We start from the raw sequence: 27011 nt of genomic DNA on the forward strand, positions 1-27011 counted from the left end.
CTCTCATAAAGACAGCTGTCATTGGACAGAGGGCCCACCCTAAATCCGGGATGAGCTCAGGTCTTTAATTACATTTGCAAAGGCCTTTTTTCCCCAAGTAAGGTCACATTCACAGGTTCTGGGGATTAGGGTGTGGGAATTTTTTGGCGGGGGGGGGGCGGTGTTGGGGGGACACCATTCAATCCACTATACTTATCTTTCTACAAATAGCACAGTCAACTGTTCAATCTTGCTGTCCCACAGCTGAGGTGACCAATTGTCCTGGTTTTCCCTGCATGACGGATTTTTCTGGAAGTGAGACTTCCGTGCTGAAGCAGAGGAAGGTGCATCCCAGGGAGACTAGGATGGTTGGTTACCCTATAACAGAACAAAGAGCCTGAATGACCAATATCCCCATCCTGGAGGCTTGGAAGTCATTGTTAAACAATGTCGATGTCAAAGCACCAGAAAGCAAATGTCTCTGAGAAAAGGTGGGTTGTCCCCAGGTGCCCCTTCTTCTCCTTTTGACCTCTGCTTTGACAGCTGTGATGAGTGAGTCACAGGCTTCTGCTGGAAGGAGAGGCCTTAGGAGAGCAGTTCTGTCTGTCAGAGCCACTCTCCAGACTTCATTTCTGCTCATCTCATGACCAGTGACCAGTGATCCCTCAGCAAAGTTTCTTGTGGAGCTAGTAATGATTTACATTGTGCTAAAATGCCCTTCCTTTTTTCTCCCCCACCCCCTCCCTCATTAACCACCCCTTCAGCCTCCACAGCAGGAGAGTCAAGAGAAGCAGTGAGTAAAGCTAGGGCTTTGATCTTCTAAGAGGCAGTGTCCCTTTTTCTGTCTGTTTGGACCAGGGGTCACTGGGCGAGCAGCAGCACAGCTGACCTCTCTTTGAAGAGTTTACCACAGTCAAGGACACTGAATGAGGTCTGGCATCCACTTGCTGTGGAGATGTCTATGTGCAGTGGCCATCCACCTTGTTCTAATGACTTTGGTCTTGAGAGAATAAGATAAACCTGCCTTTAAACCAACTTTATGAGCTTCTGGCACTGCACATACCCTCTTCCGACCTGTAGCTTCATGGAGATGGGCTATATCTGGTTGCATCTTTAACCCCATTTTATTCTCCAGGCTGAAAAAGATAAGACTCGTAGGGGAACAGCTGCTTTGGATCAAGTTAGAAGCAGTAAATTAAAAACAAAGTAACATGAATGAAATGATAGGATCAGGACATGATCTTAATGATGAAATGACTACACTTTTTGCTTTTGTCACATTAATTTCATCTTTCATTTACACTGATTTTACACATTTTCATGATTAAAAATTTTAATACCTAATTCAGTGATTTACAAAAAACTCTTTTGATCATTATCACTTGTAACTGTGATGGTTTAAACATGCAACATGCAGTATTATGCAATAATTTTTTGTTGAAAGCAATTTTTTTCTTTTTTTTGGAAATGAGATATTTCTGAGAACCAATTTTCATTTATTTATTAATTTATTAATTCATTCCATCTTGATTTATTTATAGTGTTTTGGAGTGTTTAGCTTTGTATACTTTTTTAGTGGTTGTTCTCTGATTACACGTGCATATGTCATTTACAACAGTCTGTTGGTATCAACTTATGTTTTACTACCTCCTTTTAAGATACAATTCCCTTTATATACATTGACCACCACAAAGATGGCTTTATTATTTTTGTTTTAAACATCAAATATGATATAGGAAACTCATGAAAAGAAGGATAGTCTATTATACTTGCCCATTTTGCCTATTACCTATTTTTACCCATTCTCATGTTCTATTTTTCCTTTCTGAAATTCCAAGCCTTCTTCTGCTATCATTTCCTTTATGTATAGAGAACATTCTTTAGCCATGCTTTATGGCTAGATTTTCTTGTTTTTCTTCGTCTGAAAATGTCTTTATTTTTCCTTTGTTGCTGAACCATATTTTCACCAGATATAGAAAAGAAGGTTGACAGTTCTTTTCTTCCAGGGCTTGAAAAATATTGTTGTGTCCTTTGTGGTTTTAGATGAGGAATCCCTTGTAATGTGTCATTTTTTTTTTTCTGGATACTTTCAAGACTTTTTTTCGTTTTTAGTTTTCAGAAGTTTAATTATGGTATGTCTTAGTGTAGATTTCTTTGGGTTTATTCTATTTGGGGTTCACCCTCCTGAATGTGAAAGTTTATGTCTGTCTCCAAATTTGGCAAGTTTTCAGTCATTATGTATTTGAAAACTTTCCAGCCTCACTCTCTCCTTTCCTTCTGGGACTTAAATGATCCAACTATTAGCTTTAAAAAATATATATTTTACAGATTCCTGAGACTCTGTTAATTTTTTACCCTATTCCATTTTTCTTCATATTGTTCAGAATAGGTAAATCATTTTGACCTGTCCTCAAGTTCAATGATTTTATCCTGTCATCTCCACTCTACAATAGAACATATCCAGGGAATTTTTAATTTCTGCTATTGAAGTTATTTCTATTCTTTGTAATTTCTATTATGTTGCTGATATTTTCTGTATTTTTCATTTGTTTCAAGAGAATTCATAATTGCTAGTTGAAACATTTTTATGATGGCTTCTTTAAAATTCTTGTCAGATAATTCCTTCTGATTCATCTTAGTGTTGGCATCTGTTGACTGTGTTTTGTCATTCAAGTTGTGATTTTTCTTGGTGTGATCCAAGATTGATTTCTTTCTTTCTTATTTATTTATTCATTGGAGTCATGGAACTTGAAGTATTATATTATGAAGCTCCTATTTAATCTTTCTTATTTAGCAGGTAGTCTCTTGTTGAGGTGTAGCTTGAGGGCTGGGTAAGTGCCTGTGTTGAGCTTCATGCTGGGTCCCACTGACACCACCCACCAAAGTGGAACACTTGTTCACACTGCCTTCTTGCAGACAAATGGGATGGTACTTCAGTTACCCCTCATCCCACTAACACCTTCCAAGAGAAAGTGGGGCATGACATTTTTGTTTTTGAGTCAAGGTGTAAGCTTAGCTCCCTGGGCCCTGTTAACAACAAAGAAGAGAATGGAGGGTTGAGTGGGAAAGGACTCCTTCGGATACCTGTTACCACCTCATTGGTGCTGATTGGGGCGTAGAGGCTTAGCTTCTCAGGGAACCAACTGATAGAGGGAGAAATGGGGAGCTAGACAGTGGACCAGCCTTGCTTTGCGCTATCTTCTTCTGTGTCAATTATGCCAGCTGGTTTAGTTTATTGCTCAGCCCCACCAACACTACCTGGGAGGGGAATCAGAATGTCTCATTCATTCACTTATTCAAGTAGAGTTTATTAAACACATATTATGTCTTCCAGACATTAAAGAAGATTCATAAGGTCAGTGAGGAACCAAGAGAAGGTTGGTTCTCTTCCTTTGTGGACCTTGCAGTCTAGTGAGGGAGATAGACATTAAAGAAATAAATTTCTAAATAAATATTTAAATCAGGAAAAGTGCCAAAAAGGACTTACAAAGGAAAAAGTAGAGATGTCTTAATACAGAAAGTGAATTTTATTTTTATTTATTTATTTTATTTAACTTCAAGTTAGTTAACATACAGTGTAGTCTTGGTTCCATGTCTTACATATAACACCCAGTACTCTTCCCTAAAAGTGCCCTCCTTTATGCCTATCACACATTTAACCCATCCCTCCCACCTCCCCTCCAGCAACCCTCCCGATGTTTATAACAACATTATCAAAAATGGCCAAATTATGGAAAGAAACCAAATGTCCATCGGCTGATGAATGGATAAAGAAGATGTGGTATATATATACAATGGAATACTACCCAGTGATCACAAAGAATGAAATCTTGCCATTTGCAACAATGTGGATGAAACTAGAGTGTATTATGCTAAGCAATATAAGTCAGTCAGAGAAAGACAAATATCAGAAAGTGAATTTTAATTAAACCTTGAATGAATGGGAGTTCACTTGCTGAAGGAAGTTCCAGGGAGAAGGAAAGAATAGCTGGTGCAAAGGTCACAAATTGAGAAGGACCTGGCACCAAGGTAGCACTGTCAAAGAAAACTTTAATACAAGGAGCATGCACAATTTTAAATTGTCTAGTAGCCACAATAAGAAAAAAGGGAGGGAGGGAACAAATGAAGTTAATTGAAGTTAATTTTAAAAGATACATTTTATTTAACCTCAGCTGTCCCCCAATGTTATCATTTCAACATGTGATGAGCCTAAAAGATTAATGAAATATTTTATATTCTTGTTTTCATACCAAGTCTTTGAAATCTGGCATGTCTTATGCACTGTAGCACATCGAAATTTGGACTAGCCATGTTTCAAGTGCTCAAGAGTCACATGTCTCTAGTGGCTATTGGATTGGACAGCAGAGTTCTAGGGTATAATAGATCTCAGCTGAGTGATGGATGTGGAAAGTTTAAGCTCAAATCAGGGGTACAGTCATAATTTCTTTCTTTCTTTCTTTCTTTCTTTCTTTCTTTCTTTCTTTCTTTCTTTCTTTTGAGAGAAGAGCAGGTGCAAGTGAGCAAGGGGCAGAGAGAGAGAGAGAGAGAATCCCAGGAGGGGCAGAGAGGGAGACAGAGAGAGAGAGAAAAGTGGGGCTTACCTGAAGTGGGTCTTATCCTCACCCGAAGCGGGGCTTGAGCTCACCCAATGTGGGACTCGAACTCATGAACCATGAGATCATGACCTGAGCCAAAGTCAGATGCTTAATGACTGAGCTACTCAAGTGCCCTAGAATCATAATTTCTATGTCACTGAGGTGGTTGGACTTGGAGAGACTGGACATGGGGAGATTTAGGCTAGGCAGTTGCAATAGGCCAGGTGAGAGGAGACCAAGCAGTGAAGATGGCAACAAGAGAATAGTTTGGAGGAATATTTCAAAGGGAGAATTACCTGAATCCACAAGATTCGGAAATTGATTTTCTGTGGTGATGGCTACAGTTCTGGTATGAGCATATTTTCAATCAGTGCTGTGAGCACTAGAGCAAGAGCAGGTGAGGGTAAGAGAGATGTTTGTTTTAGACAAATTGAGACTGAGGTGCCCATAAGATATCTTGTGAACTAAGACCCTGGACAGAAAGAGATAATTAGTGCTTCTCCCACAAGTCTGCACAGACATGGCTGAGAGGTGACTCTGTCACTGGGCCACTTCTCTACATGTCCTTGGTTTAGTACCAATTACCCAGGAGGCATGGAATAAAAGAATTGACTCCTGAAATGCCACTTTCGTGAAACAACAGCAACAACAATAAATCGACCACATGATGACATGGACCGAGATGGGAATCTATTTCCTTTTTTAAAGTCTTTAAGTGCAAGATAGATGCTCAGGTAACTGACAATAGTTGTTTCGAGCAACAGAGAGGACTAGTTCATTTCTCAAAGCTTTTCCCAACCCATGAGTCACAGAGCTGCTGAGAAAGAAGAGGTTGTGTGCCTATCCCTGTGTGGGGCACTTCTCCTGATGTCCAGCTGTGCCAGTGTTTCCAGCACTGCCTGCTGCTTTGCTCTTGACTCTGCCTCCTCTTAGTTACAGTTCACCAGCTGGGCTGGTTGGCCATAGATATAGGAAAAAAACAAACAAAAAACATGCAGCCTTGGCTTTTTAGGAGTAAAGGTAGCATTAGAAAAATAAATGTAGGATTTATTTTCTCAATGTTTACTTATTTATTTTGAGATGTGGGGAAGGGGCAGAGAGAAAGGGAGAAAGAATCTCAAAGAGGCTCCACACTCAGTGCAGAGCCCAACGCAGGGCTTGATCTCAGGAACTGTGAGATCATGACCTGAGCCGAATCAAGAGCCAGATGCTTAACTGATTGAGCTGCCCAGGTGCCCCTAGATGTGAGATTCTAAGTGCAGAACTTCCATTGCAATCTGGGAGCTCACTGAACATGGTATACACCCTCTGTTAGTGCTTCACATGGGAGAAGAGCCAGGAAATAGTAATAGAGTACATTTAAGAAGCATTTACTAGTATCACACCCTACCCTAGGGGCTTACAAACACTGTCCCATTTAATTCTCACAATACTGTAACATAATTACCATTTTCTGCTTTTTAATGATAAAGAAATTGAAGTTTAAAAAGCTGGGTACCTTGTCATAGGTTGTGGATCCAGAAAGTGTCAGAAACTCAGAGCTGAACCTAGTCTTAACTGATTGCAAAGCTCTCACTCTATGCTGCACTCTTCATGTTTGGGGAAGGCTTGCCATCTAAGGGCAAACATCACAGCTTGCGGATCTCTTGTGTAACCACTGCCCGAGGGGACACGGTACCGTATCGATGTGAGGATCTGATATGGTGATGTGAGCAAAGGCAGTTAGAAAATCTGTAGGTTCTAAGGTCTGACTCCCAGAATGAAGAGTTTTGGGGGGAAAAAGTGAAGGTGTGGAAGGGGGTTCGATGTTGGATAAAGGCTTGTGCCCTGCGTAGGCAGGTAGCTCTGCTGGTGAAATATAAGACATTCCCGGAGACTGAAGTATATTGGCTGAAGGATGCTTTTTGGAAGAACACTATATGGTATCCACTGAAATATCCTTCCACTGATCTTCAGGGGGAAAAATATCCCCCTCAATTCCTTTAGGAGAGGGAAATAGAGCAGAACTGGATGCTGTAAGAAAACTGAAAGAGTGGGACACCTGATTTGGAAGCCTAGTTAAAAAATTGCAACCAGTTCCAAGGGGAGAACTCTAAAGGATTATCTATAGCTATGTGACCTCAGTAACCTGCTTAACCAACCTAAAGCCTAATTTCTCTACTTGTGAAATGGGGAGAGTAATCATGACATTGTGTAGTGATTGTTGGGATTAAATGAGAATATACATGAACCACTTGGTACAATAAACCTAATTCTCCTTTCTCTTGCTTTTCTTGCCTTTCTCTGTCTTTCCCCTCCTTTGGTAAACAGCACTTTTGTATACTAGTGCCAGAACTCCTACAGTCACCACTATTTGAAATTTTTAGCTTTGAATACACAAGCTTTATTCGGTTGGAAACTTGTTGATTTAGTATGAGGCATCCCTGGTTTATAATCAGAATAATTCATGATAACCCATCTTAGTTACAGTGTTTCAGGCCAGAAGTCTTGGGGTTATCATGACACACCTCTTCTTGAACCCCACATCCAAAATGAACCAATCTTGTAGGTTTTATCTATTCAGAATCTGGTTACAGAATCACCTCTACAGCTAACACGCTGGTGATAGGCACCATCACCTTTTACTTGGCATTGAATAGAAGATTCCAAATTGCTCTCTTCTTTTCTGCCTTGTTCTCCTTTAGTCCATCCATTCTCAACACAGCAGCCAGAGGTGCCTTTTTACCCTTCACATAGAATTCATATCATGGTTTCTGCTCCACACACTCCCAATAACTTGCCATTTCACTCAGAGTAAATGTCAGAGTCCTTACAATGGTCCACAAGGCCTTATATAGGCTGGCTTCTTTGTTACTTCTCATCTTTCACCCTTTTCTACTGCTGTCCTCACTCCCATTCAGTTCCAGCTACATTGGTCTTATATTTCCAGGACCGTGACCAGGCACCCTCCTATCTTTGGGCATTTGTACTTTCCTCTACCTGGGAAGCCCTGCATGATGGGTTGGTTCCTTTTTTATGCCTGGGCTGGAAAGATGCCTTCTCAGTGAGGTTGCCCCTGACCACACTGTTACAATTCCTCTCCTCTCCATTCTTCTTTTTGAAAGTGTTTGTAACTTTCTACCACTCTACTATATTTTGTTGAATTCTGAATGTTATCACTTAAGGCTTATATCACTGTTTCATGGCCTGCCACAAAGAAAAAAGATCACCAATTAAAATATTATTTACCATCAATTTAAAAATGCATCCCAATTTACATACATCAAAATATGGGAAAGGTATATGTTAAAAACTAATGAAACATAATACCCAATTTTCTCATTTAACTTTGTTTAATGCCTATTTTGTTACTATTTTGTAAACTCCATGAGAGCAAGGATTTCACTCTGTTTATTCACTGTCTAAAACAGGGCTTGGCACCTAGCAGGTCCTCAATGTATAGCTATTGAATGAATATAAGACATGACTCCCACCAAAACGTAAGTACAGTGATAAGACATGGACATTTAGAAATAGGCATTGCAGGGCGCCTGGGTGACTCAGTCGGTTAAGTGCCTGGCTTCATCTCAGGTCATGATCTCACAGTTCGTGAGTTCCAGTCCTGATGAGGGCTGTCTGCTGTCAGCACGGAACTTGCTTTGGATCCTCTGCCCCACCCCCCTTTCTGTCCCTCCCCTGCTTGAGCTCTCTCTCTCCCTCAGAAAGAAATAAACATAAAAAAAAAATAGGCATTCCATGATGAAGGTCAGTTCAGTAGCTTGCTTTTGCTTTGTGAACACCTCTAAGCAAGAGAGCAGAATATTCTTGCTAAAGCTTTTATTTTAATTACAAACATATTGTGTAGCTTAACCTGATACGTGTTAATAAATAGCATCAAGACCCACCTCCGTTCTTCCCATCACAGGACCAAAGGATATTTAAAAAAGAAAAGGAGAGAGGATTTAGGAGTAGATTAAGGATTCATTTTCCTTCCACTATACCACACAAACTTTTTTTTTTTTTTTTTTTTTTTTTTAACTCATGTGCCCACACTTGACCTCTTGTTTCCCTCTTTCACCCCGGACTTCTGTAGCAGCTCCATGACAAGGGCATCTAATCATTTCTAGCATGCGACAACATTTGGTTCAGATTCCCTTATCAGCATTACCTTTTCTTCTCTCCTATTTGCCCCACCTCCACCTTAAAGGGGACCTGGAATGGACCTCAGGGATCATTGACATGTCCACCACTCTTCTTCAGACACTTCATGCAGAAAATCTTTCAGAGATGTGATTGTGGGAAAGTAGACCTGGAAAATAACTGTCATCAAGACCTTTACATCTCTTAAAGGAATTTACTCCAGTGACATTGCCCGGCCCTAAATTTATTGTTCAAAAATTAAGAATCTACATATACAACTGTGGGTTTTATTACACATTTACAGGAAACTCATCTAAACTCCACTTATTTCCATTATAAATCAGTTCAGTTAAACAACTTGAGAACTCCAATTTGTATTGGAGTAAAAGGCAGTTTCAGTTAGATTTTTGAAAAGTTGTTTTTTTGCCTTTGAAAAATGTGTGGATAGCATTATGGTAGTTTTTAAATATGTTGCATATATTTGACGTATTTTCATTATATAAATGCATATTCAGTGATATGAGTGTTAACGTTCACAGCTCCAACTAAATGAAACATTAACTATGGCTTTTAATTAACACTTAGGAACTTCAAGCTTCAGAAAATGTTACCTTTTAAAATCAGAATTACTTCCAGATTTCTATAGTAGTCTGACTACAAAAATACTTTTAAATATACCAAATTATTGTGGTGGGAGCAAAATCTGAAATTTCTCTTTTTGTTGACCTTTGAAGACTTTAGGATTCACTTGAGAAAGTATCACTCCTTTGAAAGTCGAGCTATTTTCTAAAGCTCTGTGTAAATCAATGTTTGCTGATTCACTGTGATCCAGGGTACTTAATCAGAAGCAAGTGTTAGGAAAATTCTTCACATGAAAATGTAAATTTTTCCTGCCCCAACCCAACTTTGTAAATAAGGTGGCAAAAGAAAACACAATGAATATATAAGCAATGTGTTCAGTTCACACAATTCTCAGAGAAATTTAGAAAATCAAATCCTCTATTTTTTATGAAGTTATACAATGAGATACATGTACTTCTTAATATTAATTGTGTAATTTGCTTGAATGTTATATTTCCTCTAATTTGTTTTCTGGAATATAACAAAGTGACAACAGACAGGTGGAAGAAATATGAAGGAATTTGAAACACAAAAAAATTGAGGTCATTCAAACAAGTATTGTATTTTGGCAAAATTTTTAAATTTGAAGTTTTCTTCATTTATTATAATGGTGTCTGCTCTGAAAACTGTTTTAATTTAAAAAAAAAATGTTTATTTATTTATTTCTGAGAGAGAGAGAGAGAGAGAGAGAGAGAGACACACACAGAACCCAAAGCAGGTTCCAGGCTCTGAGCTGTCAGCACAGAGGCCGATCCAGGGCTTGAACTCACAAACCATGAGATCATGACCTGAGCTGACGTCAGACACTTAACTGACTGAACCACCCAGGCACCCTTGTTTTAATTTTATTTTTTAAACCACTCTATTGTAGTATGATTAACATAACATTAATTTAATTAAAATAATTTTTTTACATTTATTTATTTTTGAGAGACAGAAAGAGACAGCAGGAGCAGGGGAGGGGCAGAGAGAAAGGGAGACAGAGAATCAGAAGCAGGCTCCAGGCTCCAGGCTCTGAGCTGTCAGCACAGAGCCTGACACGGGACTTGAACCCACAAACTGTGACATCATGACCTGAGCCAAACTTGGACGCTAAACCAACTGAGCCACCCAGGTGCCCCTAACATTAATTTAATTTTAAATCTACCTCCAACCTTAAATGTTTTTACATATTGTTTCAACTGCTGCTAAATATTTTCTAATCATATTAAATTTTTTTATAAAGATAAAACAAAAACCAAATTCTAAAATTAAGGTGCATGTAACATCCTCTAAAATAATATCAAATATAAATTTAAAAGAGAAAGGCCCTGTGAGTGAAATAAATGTGTATCTTGTTGACATTTTAATCTCAAAATGTTTCTCTTGAGCAAAGACTTACAGATACAGTTTTTTGAAAGTTTTAAGTTACCACAATCATCTTCTTTTGATGTTAGAATTAAGTAGCATTATTTACTACACAACATCTATTTCTTTTGTAAGTGTATTTTCTAAATTTTGGCATGTTAGAAATCATGAGAATGTTTTATTTATGTATTAGACACATTTACTGAGTGAAGTTTATTTTGGGCAATAATATAATAATTTAATTTTAGAAGACATGGGATTATATGGTTTTCGAAGGAAGATATTTTCAAATTTAAATGTTAAATATTGATGCTGTAAAGTCTGAATATAATTACCAATACATAAGTTAATGAAAGTGTGTATAAGAATCCCCCTCCAAAAGAGTACTCTGTAAAGTTACTATTATTTTCACCAAAATAGTAAAAAGACACTTTGACTATTTGATTATAATTATTAGACTGTATCATGTATCAGATTATAATTGGTGCACACTTTATCTTTTCAGTTTCTTAACTACATATTTCGGTAGCCCTTTGCTCTCCATAATTTTTATAACATTTCTATTGATTGATTAGAAAAAGCCTAAAAGTTCTAACAATACCATACTTCAAGATTTTGATGATATTAATAGTTGGAACAAAATGGAACACATGGAAATAAAGTGCAATTTAAAATTAATTACCTTTCTTTTATTTTTTTAAAAAAATTTTTATTAAAAATTTTTTTTTTTAATGTTTACATTTATTTTTGAGACAGAGTGTGAGCAGGGGAGGGGCAGAGAGAGAGGGAGACACAGAATCTGAAGCAGGTTCCAGGCTCTGAGCTGTCAGCACAGAGCCGGGTGCAGGGCTCGAACCCACAAGCTGTGCGATCATGACCTGAGCTGAAGTCAGCCGCTTAACCCACTGAGCCACTCAGGCCCCTTAATTGCCTTCTTTTAAAGTGGTTTTATGGTCTATTATAAACCTAATAGCTATGTAGCTTACTAAAACATATCACTGATAAGAACTCCAATGTTTCTAAGTTAAGTGTATTGTAGTACATTTAAAAATGCAATTGTCCAAAAAAAATTTAGCTGTGAACTACAGTTACATTTTCGTGATGTATTTATATCATTAAAAACTCTTCAAGTAATCTTTACTATTTTGTTAGTGATATTTTTGTTGGTTTGATGTCTTTGTCTTTCTGTAAACTAACGAGGCCTTTCTAGTCGATACAGCACTAATCCAATCTTTTGAATTAACAGCTTGGGGTGCCTGGGTGGCTCAGTCAGTTCAGCGTTTGACTCCTGATTTTGGCTCAGGTCCTGATCTCAACAGTTCGTGAAATCAAACCCCTCCGTTGAGCCAAGAACAGAGCCTGCTTGAGATTCTCTCTCTCTCCCTTTCTGCCCCTCACCCTGCTTGTGCTCTTTCACTCTCAAGATAAAGAAATAAACATTAAAAAAATAAACAGCTATATTGAGATATAATTCACATACCATATAATTCATTTGTTTAAAGTGTACAATTCAATGGTTTTTAGCATATTCACAGAACTGGGCAACCATCGCCGCAATCAGTTTTTTAAGACATTCTCATCACTCCAAAAAGGAACCCTGTACCCATTGACCACTTCCTATTTCCCCCCTAGTCTTCCCAGCCCTAAGCAACCATGAATTTGCTTTCTGTTTCTATGAATTTGCCTATTCGGAACACTTCATATAAATGGAATCACATAATACGTGGCTTTTTGTGACTGGCTTCTTTCACCTGACATATTTTCAAGATTCATTCATATTATTGCATTTATCAGTACTTTATTTTTTCCACTGCTGAATAATTATTGTTAGCTATATCGCACTTTGTTTAACCATGCATCATTTGAGGAACATTTGTGTTATTTCCACTTTTTGGCTATTATTAATACTGCTGCTATGAACATCTGTGTACAAGCTTTTATGTGGACATATGTTTGCATTTCCTGGGGTATGTTCCCAAGAGTGGAATTGTTGGCTCATATGGTAGCTTTGATGCTAATTCTAATGCTAACTCTTAAAATTTTGAGGAGTTTCTAGTCTGTTTTCCAAAGTGACTGCTCCATTTTACATTCCCACCGGTGGTGAATGAGGATTCCAAATTTCCTCTACTGCCTCACCAAGACTGATTATTGTCTGTCTTTTTGATTACAGTCATCCCAGTAGATATGGTGTTACCTCATGGTGGTTTTGATTTGCATTTCCCTGATGGTAACTTATCCGATTTTAGTCTAAACCAGAAAGGCATGCGTTTCAACAAACTAAACATATGTTTTCTAGAATTTTAAACATTTTTTTATCAGAAAAATATATGCATTAAATATGTTCTTATATGGGCTATTTGGGCTATATGTTCTACTTAATTTTCAAAATGTGAAGATTGGGTTGGTGGACTAGGAGACTGTCAGGCTAAATTCTCATTTCTCTTTCTTTGTGGACATTTTAATCTATCCTTCTCATATAGTGGCCTACTCAATCCTAGAACACAAAATTGTTGGACTCTTAGAAGGAGTAACAACTACCATTTGGTTCAGTGTAAGTTTTTGCCTGTATTGATTCCTTTCATTACCACAACACTGGAGCAGGTATTATTATTCTCATTTGGAGTTAATAGAGTGATGTAATTTGGCCAAGGCCACACATCTTGTAAGAGGTGGAGTAGACATCCAAACCAAGGTCTGTCTGACTCCAAAACCTGTGTTCATCATCACTGCCCACTCTTGACTCTTAAATATTGTTGCTTACTTTGAAATGTCATTTTGTATGGGGCTTGAAATATTCTTTTGAAGTCCTATATGATTATTGCTCAAGGGAGTCTTCAAATAATATCCCACAGTGTGGTGTTTCCTACTTGAAATAGCTAATTGATAACTTGTTGTATATACTCTGGACCAAAATCTATGTTAGGCCCTCTGAAAAAAAAAATAATTACTATTTATTGAGCTCTTACCATGTGCTAGATACTATACTATGTCTTTAATACATATCATCTCATTTAACAAGCTCTTAAATAGTCCTGAAGTGATTTACAGTCTAGTTGAAGAAATTAGACATATATTTGCATATAAAAAATTAAATTTAAAAAGAGGCAAATAATAATACATGACACCATTAAACAGCATGTGATTAATTTCTATATAAACAAGTGAATCATATAAACAACATATGCAATGTTTGGAGAGGGGGTATGAACTCTGTGGACTGGCCTAAGCTACCGTGGACACATTAAATGTGACTGTCTTACTGCATTAAATGGCAAAGTTTTCTTCATTTACTAAACTATCGAACATGAGATTTAAAGACACCCTTAAGAAGTCATTGCCTAGTGTGTTCATAGGCAGAACATCTCCTTTATCACCTTATATGGTAATAGCTTATTACTCATATAATCTTTAATGGATAGTATACACAGCACTTTCAATTACATTGTTCTTTACATCACTCCATTTAATTTTTGCACATCCAGATGCAAAAAGAAGACCTAGGAATATTATCTATGTTTTCCAGATGAGAATGTGCATCTCTGGGAATTCAATGATTTGCTTCTAGTCACAAGGTAAAAGAGAGATTAAAATTAGTTCTGGCGTTCTTTCTGCTGCTAATCCTTTCCTATGTAGAAAGAACCTAAATGCATGGTAGTTGACCATACTCTGTCCACTTCTGTAGTCATAATTTCCATATTGACACTGGAACACTTTCTTGGAAATAAATATAGCATAAAGATTCTTTGTTTTATGGATGTGGAAGTACTCCTAAAGATGGAAACTCAGGAAATAAATAAATGAATTTGTCACTAATGGCAACCCTTCAGTCACCAGCTTTGTTGAGATGTGCTTTCTGTCTGAGGTGATAGGAGGGGATACCGGCTGCTTTCCCAGAGGATACTCTTTGGTGTAATTGAGTAACCCGAGCATTGGTAAGTTACCAGCACTCCAAGCCCTCTCCCCAGCCAGATGTGATCTGGATCTCCAAGTGTTTGCAGGATGGGCTAGTTGGAATTTATTTTCATCACCTCTAACCCCACCCCCAAGATTGTGGGCTTGCCTTTGTTGAACTCAGTAAATGAGGAAAATCTCATTGATTCCTCTCTTAGATTGTACCAGGGGTAGGAAGCCTGGGGCTGGTGGTGGGGGTCAAGGGTAGTTAGAGGTAAAGAACAAAGTCTTGCAAGATAGAGGAAAAAGGGTCTGCAAAGGGCTCTGGCCTTTCTAATGTGGAGGATCTGAAGAGGATGAGTTTCCATGTGAACCAGTACTCTGTCCCCACTATCGTCCTAGTAGGGGTCTGTCATGATAGGAAGTAACCGTGTCCAGAATTCGAGTATGCAGGGAAAGACTCCACACTGGACTAAGCTTTTGTAAAGTATGCTTTTCTTCATCACTCCTCAGTCAAGCCCCAGCTGATGCCTCTAGGAAACAATTATGATCACAGGAAAATCTGGAGGCATAGCAGTAGTTTAACCGCCTAAACTTGAGGGTCAGGAGAAGATAAACTACTTCTCTCTTCAATTTTATTTAGATATGAATTATGGTCATTTTTCAAAGAGATGCTTGTAGGGCTTGCAAAAGCCAGTAGATGCTTTTATTTACAGTTATGGCCTTTCTCCTTTCCAGTTGTGACCATCTTAGGTACAGGGTAAGATCCCAGATGGAGTCTGAAAAAGCATTACTGTGTACATCTTAAGAGCATTGCAGCTAATTGAAAGCCTTGGGTAAATTACCAAACTCTCTGGCTCTCTGTAATGGCTTTCCATGTCTGTAAAATGGGGCAGTAATAAATAGTGCCTTACCTGGTAAGGACTATGTTAAGAATGAAGGGTATGTTAAGAATGAAATGGTATTTGTGTTAGATGATTTTGCCCAACTCGAGGCAAGCACAAGTAAGCACTTGGGACAGTGCCTGGCTCAGAGTAAGTGGTCCAGACATTTTAGCTGCTCTTAGATGTTAATATATTTATATTAATATTATACATATACTATTTTAATTTTTTGTGTGTTTAAGATGGTTTCTCCAATTCTTTAACATATTCTTATAGCTGTTATAACATTTTATTTACACTTGTTTGTGTTTTCATTTAATTTCTGTCAAGAAGCAAGTTGAGTTTTGTGGGCTTCTTGTGGGGGTAGGGGTGGGGACAGGAATTGATTTTATAAACAAAGCAAGATTTTATGTTTCAAAGGTAGTTCTAAAAGGTTGAGTTCTGTATTTTAGACTCTTTTGCACCATTTGCTTTATTTATAGAATTGAAATACAATTGCTATTTTCATCTCTATGTAAACAATTCATTTTCTTAATTTTAATTTATATACTACATGGGGCGCCTGGGTGGCTCAGTTGGTTAAGCGTCTGACTTCAGCTCTGTCTGTACGTTCAAGTCCCATCACAGGCTCTGTGATGACAGCTCAGAGACTGGAGCCTGCTTTGGATTCTGTGTCTTCTTTCTCTGCCTCAATCCCACTTGAGCTCTCTTTCTCTCTCTCTCTCTCTCTCTCTCTCTCTCTCTCTCTCCCTCTCTCTCTCAAAAAATGAATAAACTTTAAAAAAAAATTAATTTACATACTACATTTCCAGAAATACGCTGATGACAGAATGCAGGGTACATGTGCAGTAACTTTGCCTGTAGGCAGAGTTCGAACCAAGTCTCTCAGTCACCAGACAGTAGTGAAACCGCAGCTGCTATTCTTCTGGTTTTCTTTTTTCAAATATATTTTGTTCATGCCTGGACAGACGGCCCCTGGGTTACGATGGGTCCCCTTATGGTTTTTCGACTTTGCGATCCTGTGAAAGTGATACGCATTCAATAGAAACTATACTTCAGATTTTGAATTTGGATCTTTTCCCGGCTAGAGAGATATGGTAAGACCCTCTCTGGTGACGCTGGGCAGAAGCAGTGGCAGCGGCAGGTCCCAGTAGCCACCCGATCGCGAGGATGAACAACCAATATGCTTACCACGATTCTGTCCCCATCCAACCATTGTTTCTCACTTTCAGTACAGGATTCAGTAAGTTACATGAGATATGCAACACTTTATTATAAAATGGTATTTGTGTTAGATGATTTTGCCCAACTTGAGGCTAACGTAAGTGTTCTGATCACATTCAAGGTAGGCCAGACAAGCTATGATATTCAGTAGGTTAAGTGAATTAAATGCATTTTCAACTTATGATGGGTTTGTTGGGACAACACCCCATCATAAACTGAGGAAGATCTGTACTCACATTGCTGCTAATTTAAAAGAAGATCTGGGGCAGAGTTTATGAGTTCTCAGATAATTTGAAGTTCCCAGCAGCTAGGGGACTATGGCAGATTCATTACAGGTTGGTTAACAGATAGCAGGAGGCTCAGTAAACTCAAGGAAAAACCAGAAGAGCTCCATTGCTATTTTTGGAGGGGGTCGGTATGAGGGGTATAAAATATAATATAATATAATATAATATAATATAATATAATATAATATAATATATATAAAATTTTACCATTTTAACTTTTTTAACTACAAATGTTCTGTGGCATTAGATATATTCACATTTTTGTACAACCATCACCACATTCATCTCCAGAACTTTTTCTCCATTGCTTTTTGAGGCAGCACTACACCAATTGGGGGACCTGGAGATTGAGAGTTGAGCAAAATAGACACATAGTTCTGTCCTTTTCAGTTTGAGAGAGATTTATTTTTTTTTCCCTTCAGACACCTGCTCAAATAGAGAAAACATGGATGTTATTTATTTATTTATTTGTTTATTTATTTAACGTTTATTTATTTCTGAGACAGAGACAGAGCATGAATGGGGGAGGGTCAGAGAGAGAGGGAGACACAGAATCTGAAACAGGCTCCAGGCTCTGAGCTGTCAGCACAGAGCCCGACGCAGGGCTCAAACTCAGGGACCGTGAGATCATGACCTGAGCCGAAGTCGGATGCATAACCGACTGAGCCACCCAGGCGCCCCGGACTTTAATTTTTTTTATTGAGCTTTTCATGTCCTCTTTTTTGTCTTACAGTATTTGAACATAATAACTTGGAAAGGAAAGTGGATTTTCGGATAAGTTTTTTAAGCATTATGAGGACTCAGATACATCCCTTCTGCAGAAAATACTAAAGTGTAACAGTCTTTACTTGTCACATTTTAAATCTATCAGAGAGTAGCTGAAGGCTGTTGTGTTCCATCTATGTGACAACCTCATTCCCAATTATATAGAATTGTGAAAATAACCCTGTTTTATTGTAGAAGACAATGTAGCCTCATAATATGTTGTAGGTTTATAATATGTTTTTAAAAAAATGTTGGCATTCAGAAGAACTTGCCAGATAATCAATCATATGAGTGATTAGACAAGGCAACCTACCAGGAGCAATGTGTGAAAGGAATGACTAAATCTTAAAATAGCTTAAAAATTAAAGTGAACTTTCAGTGCTGTCGATGGTGGTAAAATGGACATTTAAAAATATTACTAATGGGGGGCACCTGCATGGCTCAGTTGGTTGAGCGTCCCACTTTGGCTCAGGTCATGATTTCATGGTTTGTGGGTTCAATTCCCCCTCAGACTTTGTGCTGACAGCACGGAGCCTGCTTCAGATTTTCTGTCTCTCTCTCTGCCTGTCTTCTGCTCATTCTCTCTATCTATCTCTCAAAAATAAACATTAAAAATATTAAAATAAAAATACTACTAATGGAGAATAAATTGGTAAACTTGTGGGGGAAATTATACACACACAGCACTTATTGATATATGTTACTGATATATTTGTATCATATATATATATATATATATATATATATATATATACATATAAAAGAATAAATAGGTAAACTTGTGGAGATATTATATCCAGAACCAAATATTTTGGCCTTTTTTTCCAGTTTTATTGGGCTATAACTGACATATAACATTGTATAAGTTTAAGGTGTACAATCTAAAAATTTAATATATGTATATTGTGTGAAATGATTACCACAATCAGTTTAGTTAATATCCAAGAACCAAACACTTTAATTGCAATTCCATTTCTAGTGAATTATTTTAAGGAAATGAGTAGACAAAGATTAACACATTAAAATTATCACAACAATATTTAGAAGAGCTAAATGATAGAAACAGTTTTTTTAATGTACAAACATGAGAAGTTATATATTACAAACTAACCTATTTGACATAATATTATATAGCAATTATAACCTGTTAATAAAGGATTTCAATGACATGTAAAAAGTCTCATGATGCACAGACTGTTGAGTGAAAAGAGAAGAGTATAATTTTTGAGTGTAGCATCATCTCAACCATGTCAAAATATGTACATAAAAAAAGCTGATTATATCTGGACATGGGAATCCAGGTTTCTACATCTAGATTCCCACGTTCAAACCAATAGGACTTCTTTTTTCATACACCGAGCTTCATTTTACGAGAAAGAAATAAATCACAAGTAACTAAGTGAATGTGAAGAATTTGTTTAAAAGTGTACATCCCAGGGTAGGTCTGTGGGGCGTCAGTTTATTCTTCTATAGCTCTTAAAAATGACATGTTTAATGGTGACCCTAAGCCCCATTACATTCTAAGGCACTTCGGAACCAAGAATGGTTTTACTCAGTATAGTTTTCATACTAGATGAACATGTTGCCCTCCATTTTTTGGAGTTGGTGGTCTGTGTATGGGATATACACAACTCTGTGTAAGTAGAAGATCCAATTAACATAACACTGCATTCTGCCTTCTTTATGGATAATCTGGGGCTTAAAATCTTGTGGCCGCAAGCTTTATTGACTTAAAGAATTCATTTTCATTAATAATTAATTAATGGATCTCACATGGCCTCAAATAGTCTCCCACATGAGAAAGTCTACATCTAAATGATGAGAATACAGTAGTTTCCAAGTTTCTTTAGGCAACATAAAAATACCAATTCATGCCAACTGAAGGAACAACTTCCACCATTAATACGTTGGCAGTGAGAAAGGAGACAGACCACCAATGTGTTTCACACAGTCCACTGCGTTTTCCCCAGGAGCCTCTTCTGTGGCAGAGCTTCTCAGTGCTACCAACAGAAGACTGGCATCTCTCCAGGAAGTGAAAGGCTCCTTTTCATACCCTGTGCTGCCATATGTTTTGAGTTGAAATTGGTACTTTAAAGGTTTTGTGAAGTGGCCACGGGGCTTTCCTTATACATGTGCCTTTGGATCTGTCTCTAAAGACTAGCCCCCATGGTCCTTCTGATATTTTAACAGCTTTGTTTGCAATTTTGGATACATATTTTGGTCTAGGATCAAATATGAGTTCTGAATCGAAGACAAACACTGAAACTGGCCACCAAAAATGTTTTCCTTCAAAGCGTGTCCAAAACAGCAGCTTAATTTTGGCACGTTTCTGGATCCCATAGGCAGGACCTCCGAGCTTTCCTGATCCAGGTATTTCAAAAATCCTCTTTTCCAATTGGTGACCTGACGTGACATGTCAGAGTATTTTAAGTGACTCTCAACTATTCTGTAGCTTCCCTAGGTGTGGCCCCTTTGAATTTAACTGTGTTAGAGTGCGTGTATCATTGGGGGTCTGTGCTAGACTGGAACAAAGACAGTGGTTGTCCTTGTAGTGAACTTCTTCTAGGAGAGGAGATGCTTTCATTTAGCCTGTCAGATGGCAAATACTTTGCTGAATGTCTAATGAACAATGTATTCATTCCAGGGGGAATGAGCTTAGAGAGAAATGATGGAGGCCTTTTACATTTGAGTTAGAGGGATGTAGGTCTCAGAATCACAGTGGACCCAGTAGAGGGTTCTATGCTCAGCAGAATAATGGGTAAATAAATGAATAAGTGTACTTTCCATGAGAAAAAAAAATTGATGACATAGTGTCTGTGTGGGCAATATACATAGTACAAATGGACAGTTTGAGAAAATTAAGACTGTAGACGTGTTTGAAATAGGGCTAGATTTACACGCAGCAGTAGTGAGGAGATTGGAAGCACGTCTTAAAGGAGCAAAGCTAAGTCTACTGTTTGCAGTATCTGTCAGAACAGAAGTATCTATTGGTTGCAACACAACAATGCAAAAGTACCTTCTATAGGACAGAATGCCCTCCTTATTGTGACGAGGCCTTTCTAGTCATGAGCACGACAAAGAGCGCACACGTACACAGCACAACTCCAGTGTGCAGATGAGTTGTTTTCATGGATTCTTTCGAAACTCATCCTACCACGTCAAAATGTAGCTTTTCTTAGTACAGAAATAAAAATAATCCCTCCTTCAACTGAGTCTCCATTACACTTATCTTTTTTCATAAATAAATACATTAATTAATTCTATAACTATTTATTGAGAATTTACTCAGTCCCAGACACTGTGATCAGTGCTGGGAATACAAAAAAGACTTGATCCCTGAACCCAAGAGTCTTGGAGTCCAGGGAATAGAAGCAAATAGATAATTAAAATACAATGTTCCTGAAGTATCTCTATTGTACTTATTTGTTTAGATGTCTACTTTATTTAGATGACTGAATTTGAACTATGGGAGCACAGAGACTGGATCTTATATTTATTTGATTCCCTAGTATCTGGGATGCATCCTATATATTTAAATATATTTATTGAATTTAACTTAATTGAGTAAAGTCTGGCATATGATTTATCTTGAAGTAGTAACCATTACTTGTTTTTTGCTCGTATTATTATAGAAGTTACATATGTTGGAAGAATACTGCATTTGCTTGGTCCAGATTGATCCAAGCCTGATTCTAAAATGTCATATTAAAAAAAAACAACTCTTATTTTTAAGGTAATGATGTTATATAATGGAAAGAGATTGAAGTTTATACTGGATCTGGATTTCAGTTCTGTATAAGTACACCTTTTCTTAGACCCAATTGCCTTCTCTCTAAAAGGAAAATATAAAAAAAATGAAGTCAGGAGTTTTAAAATGAGATTAAAGTAGATAGTATATGTGAAAAACATTTTGTCAACAATAAAGTGAGATGAAATGTTAATGGTGAATCAAAGAGTCAATTAATTACATAGAAAGAGCTATTGGGTGGGCATTGTAGTAGGCAATTATTACTTTTTTTTTCTATTCATCATCTTCTCCTTGGGGAAATGCCTTTTCCCCATTTTTATGTGAGGCACATAACAGCCTCACTCGGATACTTTTTCACAAATGTCCACTACATTCCCTTTGCAAACTCTGGTACATCTGATGAGGACAGTGGGGGAGGGGGGGGAGGGGATGGCACCTGAGAGTTTTTTCCAGGTAAACTAGTCTAGTTCCTACTGATTAAACCTAGAATTTTTTTGAGATATGTGGATCAATCAATACCCTGGTAACCTGCCCATCTTTCCCTTTCCCAAGGACTCTGTGATAAGTAAGTAACCACCAGATTTTTCCAGGTCCGACAGTCTGATCAGCTCTCCCTGTTTCTGCAGTCTGTTATGGTAATTACTCCTTTCAAGTCCACCAGGATTACATACTGCCATTGAAATCAGGACCCAACTGTGCAATAACATCCCCCCTCCCTCTATCTCTAGCATAAAGACATTCTGCATCTTTGTAGAGCTTTCTAAGGTAGAGCTTTCTTTCCCTAAGGCATTTCTTAATAAGGGGAGCATCATATGGGTCTTCCAAAGTGGGAGTGGGGCATGACAGGGGTGAGGGTACTTGGGTGGTTTACACATAATAAATTCACTCCAACACTTCCACCTTTTGATGTGTATGGACCCCTTATTCTTCCAAGAACAACTGTGATATTTCAGCCTCATTTACTGGTCCAATTAACTGGGTAAGGAAACTGCTTTACAGGGGTTCTCAACCTTGGTACCTATCTGGGGCAACTAAAAACTTTCTGATGCCCTTGAGGCACCTGTGTGCTCAGTTGGTTAAGCATCTGACTCTTGATCTCAGCTCAGGTCATGAACTCACAGTTCTTGAGTTCAAGCCCCATATCGAGCTCTGCACTGGTGGCACTGAGACTGCTTGGGATTCTCTCTCACCCTCTCTCTCTATGCCCCTCCCTGACTCTCACACACTCTCTTTCTCAAAATAAATTAACTTTAAAAAATTTTTTTTCTGATGCCCAGGCTATACCCCAGAAAAATTAAATTAGAATCTTTGGGGTTGGACTCCAACATCACCAGTATTTTTTGAAGGTTGTACCTGCCAAATGTGCTGTCAAGGTTGAGAACTACTATGTTAGGCTCAGGTAAGTGCACTCATATCAATATATTCAATCCTATCCAACTATATTTTGTCTTCCTTGGTCCAATCTATTTCTACCCATGTTTCCCAAGATTCTGCTTGTTATGGATTGAATCATGTCAACCCAAAATTCATATGTTGAATTTCTAACCCTCAGTGCCCCAGAATGCGATTGTATTTGGAAATAAGGCATTTACAGAGATAACTGAGATAAAATGAAGACTTATGAGTGGGTCCTAAACCAATATGACTGAAATTCTTATAATAAGAGAAGATTAAGACACAGACATGCACAGAGGAGAGACTATATAAAGACACAGAGAGAAGATGGCCATCTAGAAGCCAACACATCAGAATGTAATTAGCCCTGCTAAGACCTCGATCTTGGACTTTTCACCTCTAGAACTGTGAGAAAATAAGTTTGTTTTGTTTAAGCCATTCAGTCTGTGGTAATTGTTATGAAAGCCCTAACAAATTAATACACTCTTTGTAAAAATTTGCAAGATATTATAACTCCTTTAGTTAGAATGAGTTGGGTTTCCTTCAGGAGCAAATCTTGAAATTCTTCTAAACCACACTGGCATTTAACTCTCCTAGTGAGTCTGTTGGGAGTGTGTGTGTGCATGTGTGTGCACATGTGTGTGTGGGGGGGAGGTGCTGGGTGTTGGGGGGATTTGAGTAGGTTTTGAGGAGAATTGACATTACCTCAAACAGAATGTGCTGTGGGTGAACTCACTGGAAGATCTATACGTGAGGGAAAGCTTCCTTTTTCTTAGCAAGAGAAAGAGACACTTGGCTTTTGATCTAGAGCTGTAGTTTTCTTTCCTTTTTTGTGTGTGTTAATTTTTTTTTTAATGTTAATTTATTTTTGAGAGAGGGAGACAGAATATGAGTGGGGAGGAACAAAGAGAGAGGGAGAAACAGAATTCGAAGCAGGTTCCAGGCTCCAGTCTCTGAGCTGTCAGCACAGAACCTGATGGGGGGCTTGAACTCATGAACTGTGAGATCATGACCTGAGCCAAAGTTGGATGCTTATCCAACTGAGCCACCCAGGTGCCCCAGAGAGCTGTAGTTTTCAATTTGTACTTTTGCGATGAGCAGCTAAGCCCTCATGTGTGTTAGAAATGCACAGTGTTGGACCCTACCACCTAACCTACTGAACCAGAGACTTAGGGTCAGTTCTAGCAATCTCCTCTCTGGCAGTGACTCTCAAACTTTATTGAGTGTCAGAATCATCCAAGATCTTGTTAAAAATAGAAATGACTAGATCCCACCCTCTAAATTTCTCATTCAGTAAATCTGAGGCAGGGCCTGCGAATGTTCTAACAAGTTCCCAGGTGATACTAATGTTGCTGGTCTGGGGACGATACTTTGAGAACTGCATCTCTCAAAGAATTAGCACCATTAGGACTGAAACGACAAGGGAAGATCATGTTACTGGAGTCCAGTGACTGCTGGGATTTTGTAGGAGAGTCTGCCCAGTAGGAAGGAGATAGTAGGGAACAAATACCCCAGTTTCTCTCTCCTCTCTTGCTCTCATCTCTGCCTCCCTCCCATTGGCAGAGAGGAAGACAGCTGGAGGAGAATCTAGTGATTCTCCATAGGGGTCAGCATTCCAGGACACAGGCAGGTCATAGAATAGATTTAGATCATAGGGCTAAGGGAAAATGAGTAGCAGATTGGGTCACCTGGGTGTGAACCTGGGACCCCACCTTCACTCAACTTACAGCTTAATCTAGTTCAGACTTTCAATTCAACCTTTTCTCTAACTCAACCAAAGTCAAAGAACTAGAGTCAGCCATAGAGCCAGCACTAGAACCAGGTCTTTTGACCCCATGCACTTTGCTCTTTTCACTACACCAGCAGGAGTTTAGGCTGATAAATCTGGATCCACCATAGGAAATACCCTGGGAGGTGTGTTTGTGATTCAATCTTTCTGTGTTGGGATGGTGGGTAAGAGTGGGGCTCTGGGAACTAGGGAAGCAGTTCAGAACTTGTTGCAAGAACTTGGATATGAAACTATAAAACACAGCACCAGGTTGGAGGCAGCAGGAGTAGAAATGAGGGAATGGATCATGAAAATCTTTGAAAGGAAGAATGGCTGGGATGTCTTGGGCAAGGGGAAAGAAGTATGATCATTTACCAAAGGTGAATAAATCCTGGAGAGGAGCCTAGTAAGGCACATGGGAGGGAAGAGTTTGCAGGTTAGTTTTCGCAACTGAAGCACAGTGAAGAGAGCCAGGGTTCCGAAAGAACAGAGAAACAGAAGTCAGCCCTGCTGCCTCATTCCCAGAGTGTGCACCCTCTGGCACTGATTCTAGCAGGGCTGTGTGTATTGATCTCTCTCTCACTTTTCCAGCTGGCACCATTTGTGACAACAGCACACTCTGGAAGGACAGCTGGCCAGGCGTCAGGTGAAATGAATGACAAAAGGTGACTGGCTCCCATAAGGCCAGTCCATGCTTCCGACCTCCATATACCAATGTGGTTATCAGATCCACCTGGGCTTGAGTTTCAGGTCTGCCACCAATGACCAGGCAACCTTGGGCACATCCAGAACCTCCGGGAGCCTTTGAAGCCTCAATTCTGGACTGGGAGTAAAAAATAATATCCACCTTTTTTCTTGTTATTTTAAGCTTTCTAACCAAGTTGACCAACTTGTCTCAGATTTACAACAGTGACTCAGTGTGAAATAAAGAAAGTATTGGCATCTGGGTTTTCCAGCCCAGGAAGTGGACAAGTTTTGACTTTTACATGAAAAGCACAAAGTGACTAAAAGAAGAATTTGTTAAATTAAATTGTGAGAGACTGGATCTTTGAGGAGAGAGCAATCACCAGTATAAGAATAGGTCAAGGGGCGCCTGGGTGGCGCAGTCGGTTAAGCGTCCGACTTCAGCCAGGTCACGATCTCGCGGTCCGTGAGTTCGAGCCCCGCGTCGGGCTCTGGGCTGATGGCTCGGAGCCTGAAGCCTGTTTCCGATTCTGTGTCTCCCTCTCTCTCTGCCCCTCCCCCGTTCATGCTCTGTCTCTCTCTGTCCCAAAAATAAATAAAAAACGTTGAAAAAAAAAATTAAAAAAAAAAAAAAAAGAATAGGTCAAGGTTTTAGTCAAATAGATTTCCCTTCCTGATATGCTTAAAGAATCAATAAATGTTATCTTTTCCCAAGGTGTGCTTAGATAACTACTTTTACATATAAATAGGACATTTCACCAGATCACACACTCATGGATATTTTAGGATCCTCTGGAATTGTCAAAAAGCAGGGAAAGTTTAGGTTTGTTACTTGGGAAGACTTCTTTTACAGTGAGCCTTATCACTTCATAATGAATATTTTTAAGGGGCTGGTTGGAAAGTTCAATGTTTATGCTATTTAAAAATTATACTAGCCATTAAATTCAAAATTTTAGTGTGGAGGCAATTTTTGCCTTCAGCAGGAATAGTGATATTAAGACATTTTTTTTTACTTTCTCCATCTTTTCCATTTATTTTTAAGTTTCTAATGATACACACGAGGTAGCCCAGAATAAGCTAAAAAAATGGCTGTCAAATGGTTTAAGTATCTAAGTTTCCTAGCACCTAAAGTCAAGAAGTAGGCTGCTCTTTGCTAGTTCTGCAGTGTTGAATGAAGCAATTATTAATGGAAAATGAGAAGTGACCAGCAAGTTAACCCATATTTACTGCAGGCAGATGACTTTTATGTTCAAAGCTGTGATTCAAGTAACTACTGGTATACCTAGCTTTAAAAGCAAACTACCAAACAACTACGTGTGTTGTCTCATTTACCTTATTCAGCAACTTGGAAGTAAGTGATATATTCCCATTTTACAGATGAGGAAGCTGAGGGCTCAAAGAATTTAATAACTTGCCAATGTCACCAGGCTAGCAGGTGGTTGAGTTGAGCATGGAATTCAAGTCTGCCTGATTCTAAAGTTGGGGCTCTTTCCATTACATCATACTGTCACCCTGAGTGGACAGAAGCAGCACTGACAGCTATCTGGATCTGGAATGATGAGTTCCATCTGAAATGAGGGTGAACAATGTACAATTTTGGGGAAAGCTGATGGGAAACAAATCAGAATCAGCCCTACAGAGCAAGGGCTGGCTGTATTATATGGAAATAAGTGACAGGAAAGGACAATTCATCACTAAATAATT

The 27011-nt window shown here is 38.5% G+C and overlaps 2 long non-coding RNA genes across 2 annotated transcripts in view; both read left to right on the forward strand.

Annotated features, from left to right (window-relative positions):
* LOC109248506 (uncharacterized) overlaps positions 1–21686 on the forward strand; it is a 39273-nt gene extending 17587 nt beyond the window's left edge. The window contains exons 2-3 of the long non-coding RNA XR_002072095.2: positions 19939–20082; positions 21446–21686. This is a non-coding gene — a long non-coding RNA (uncharacterized LOC109248506). The remainder of the gene's footprint in view (positions 1–19938; positions 20083–21445) is intronic.
* An 864-nt stretch (positions 21687–22550) lies between these two features.
* LOC109248505 (uncharacterized) lies at positions 22551–23353 on the forward strand. The gene is made up of 2 exons (XR_008422899.1): positions 22551–22859; positions 23013–23353. It is a non-coding gene; the product is annotated as an uncharacterized LOC109248505 (long non-coding RNA).
* Positions 23354–27011: the final 3658 nt, after the last annotated feature.

The sequence above is a fragment of the Panthera pardus genome, unplaced genomic scaffold (genome assembly GCF_024362965.1).
Source record: "Panthera pardus isolate Hobbes unplaced genomic scaffold, ASM2436296v1 HiC_scaffold_17, whole genome shotgun sequence".
NCBI lineage: Eukaryota > Metazoa > Chordata > Mammalia > Carnivora > Felidae > Panthera > Panthera pardus.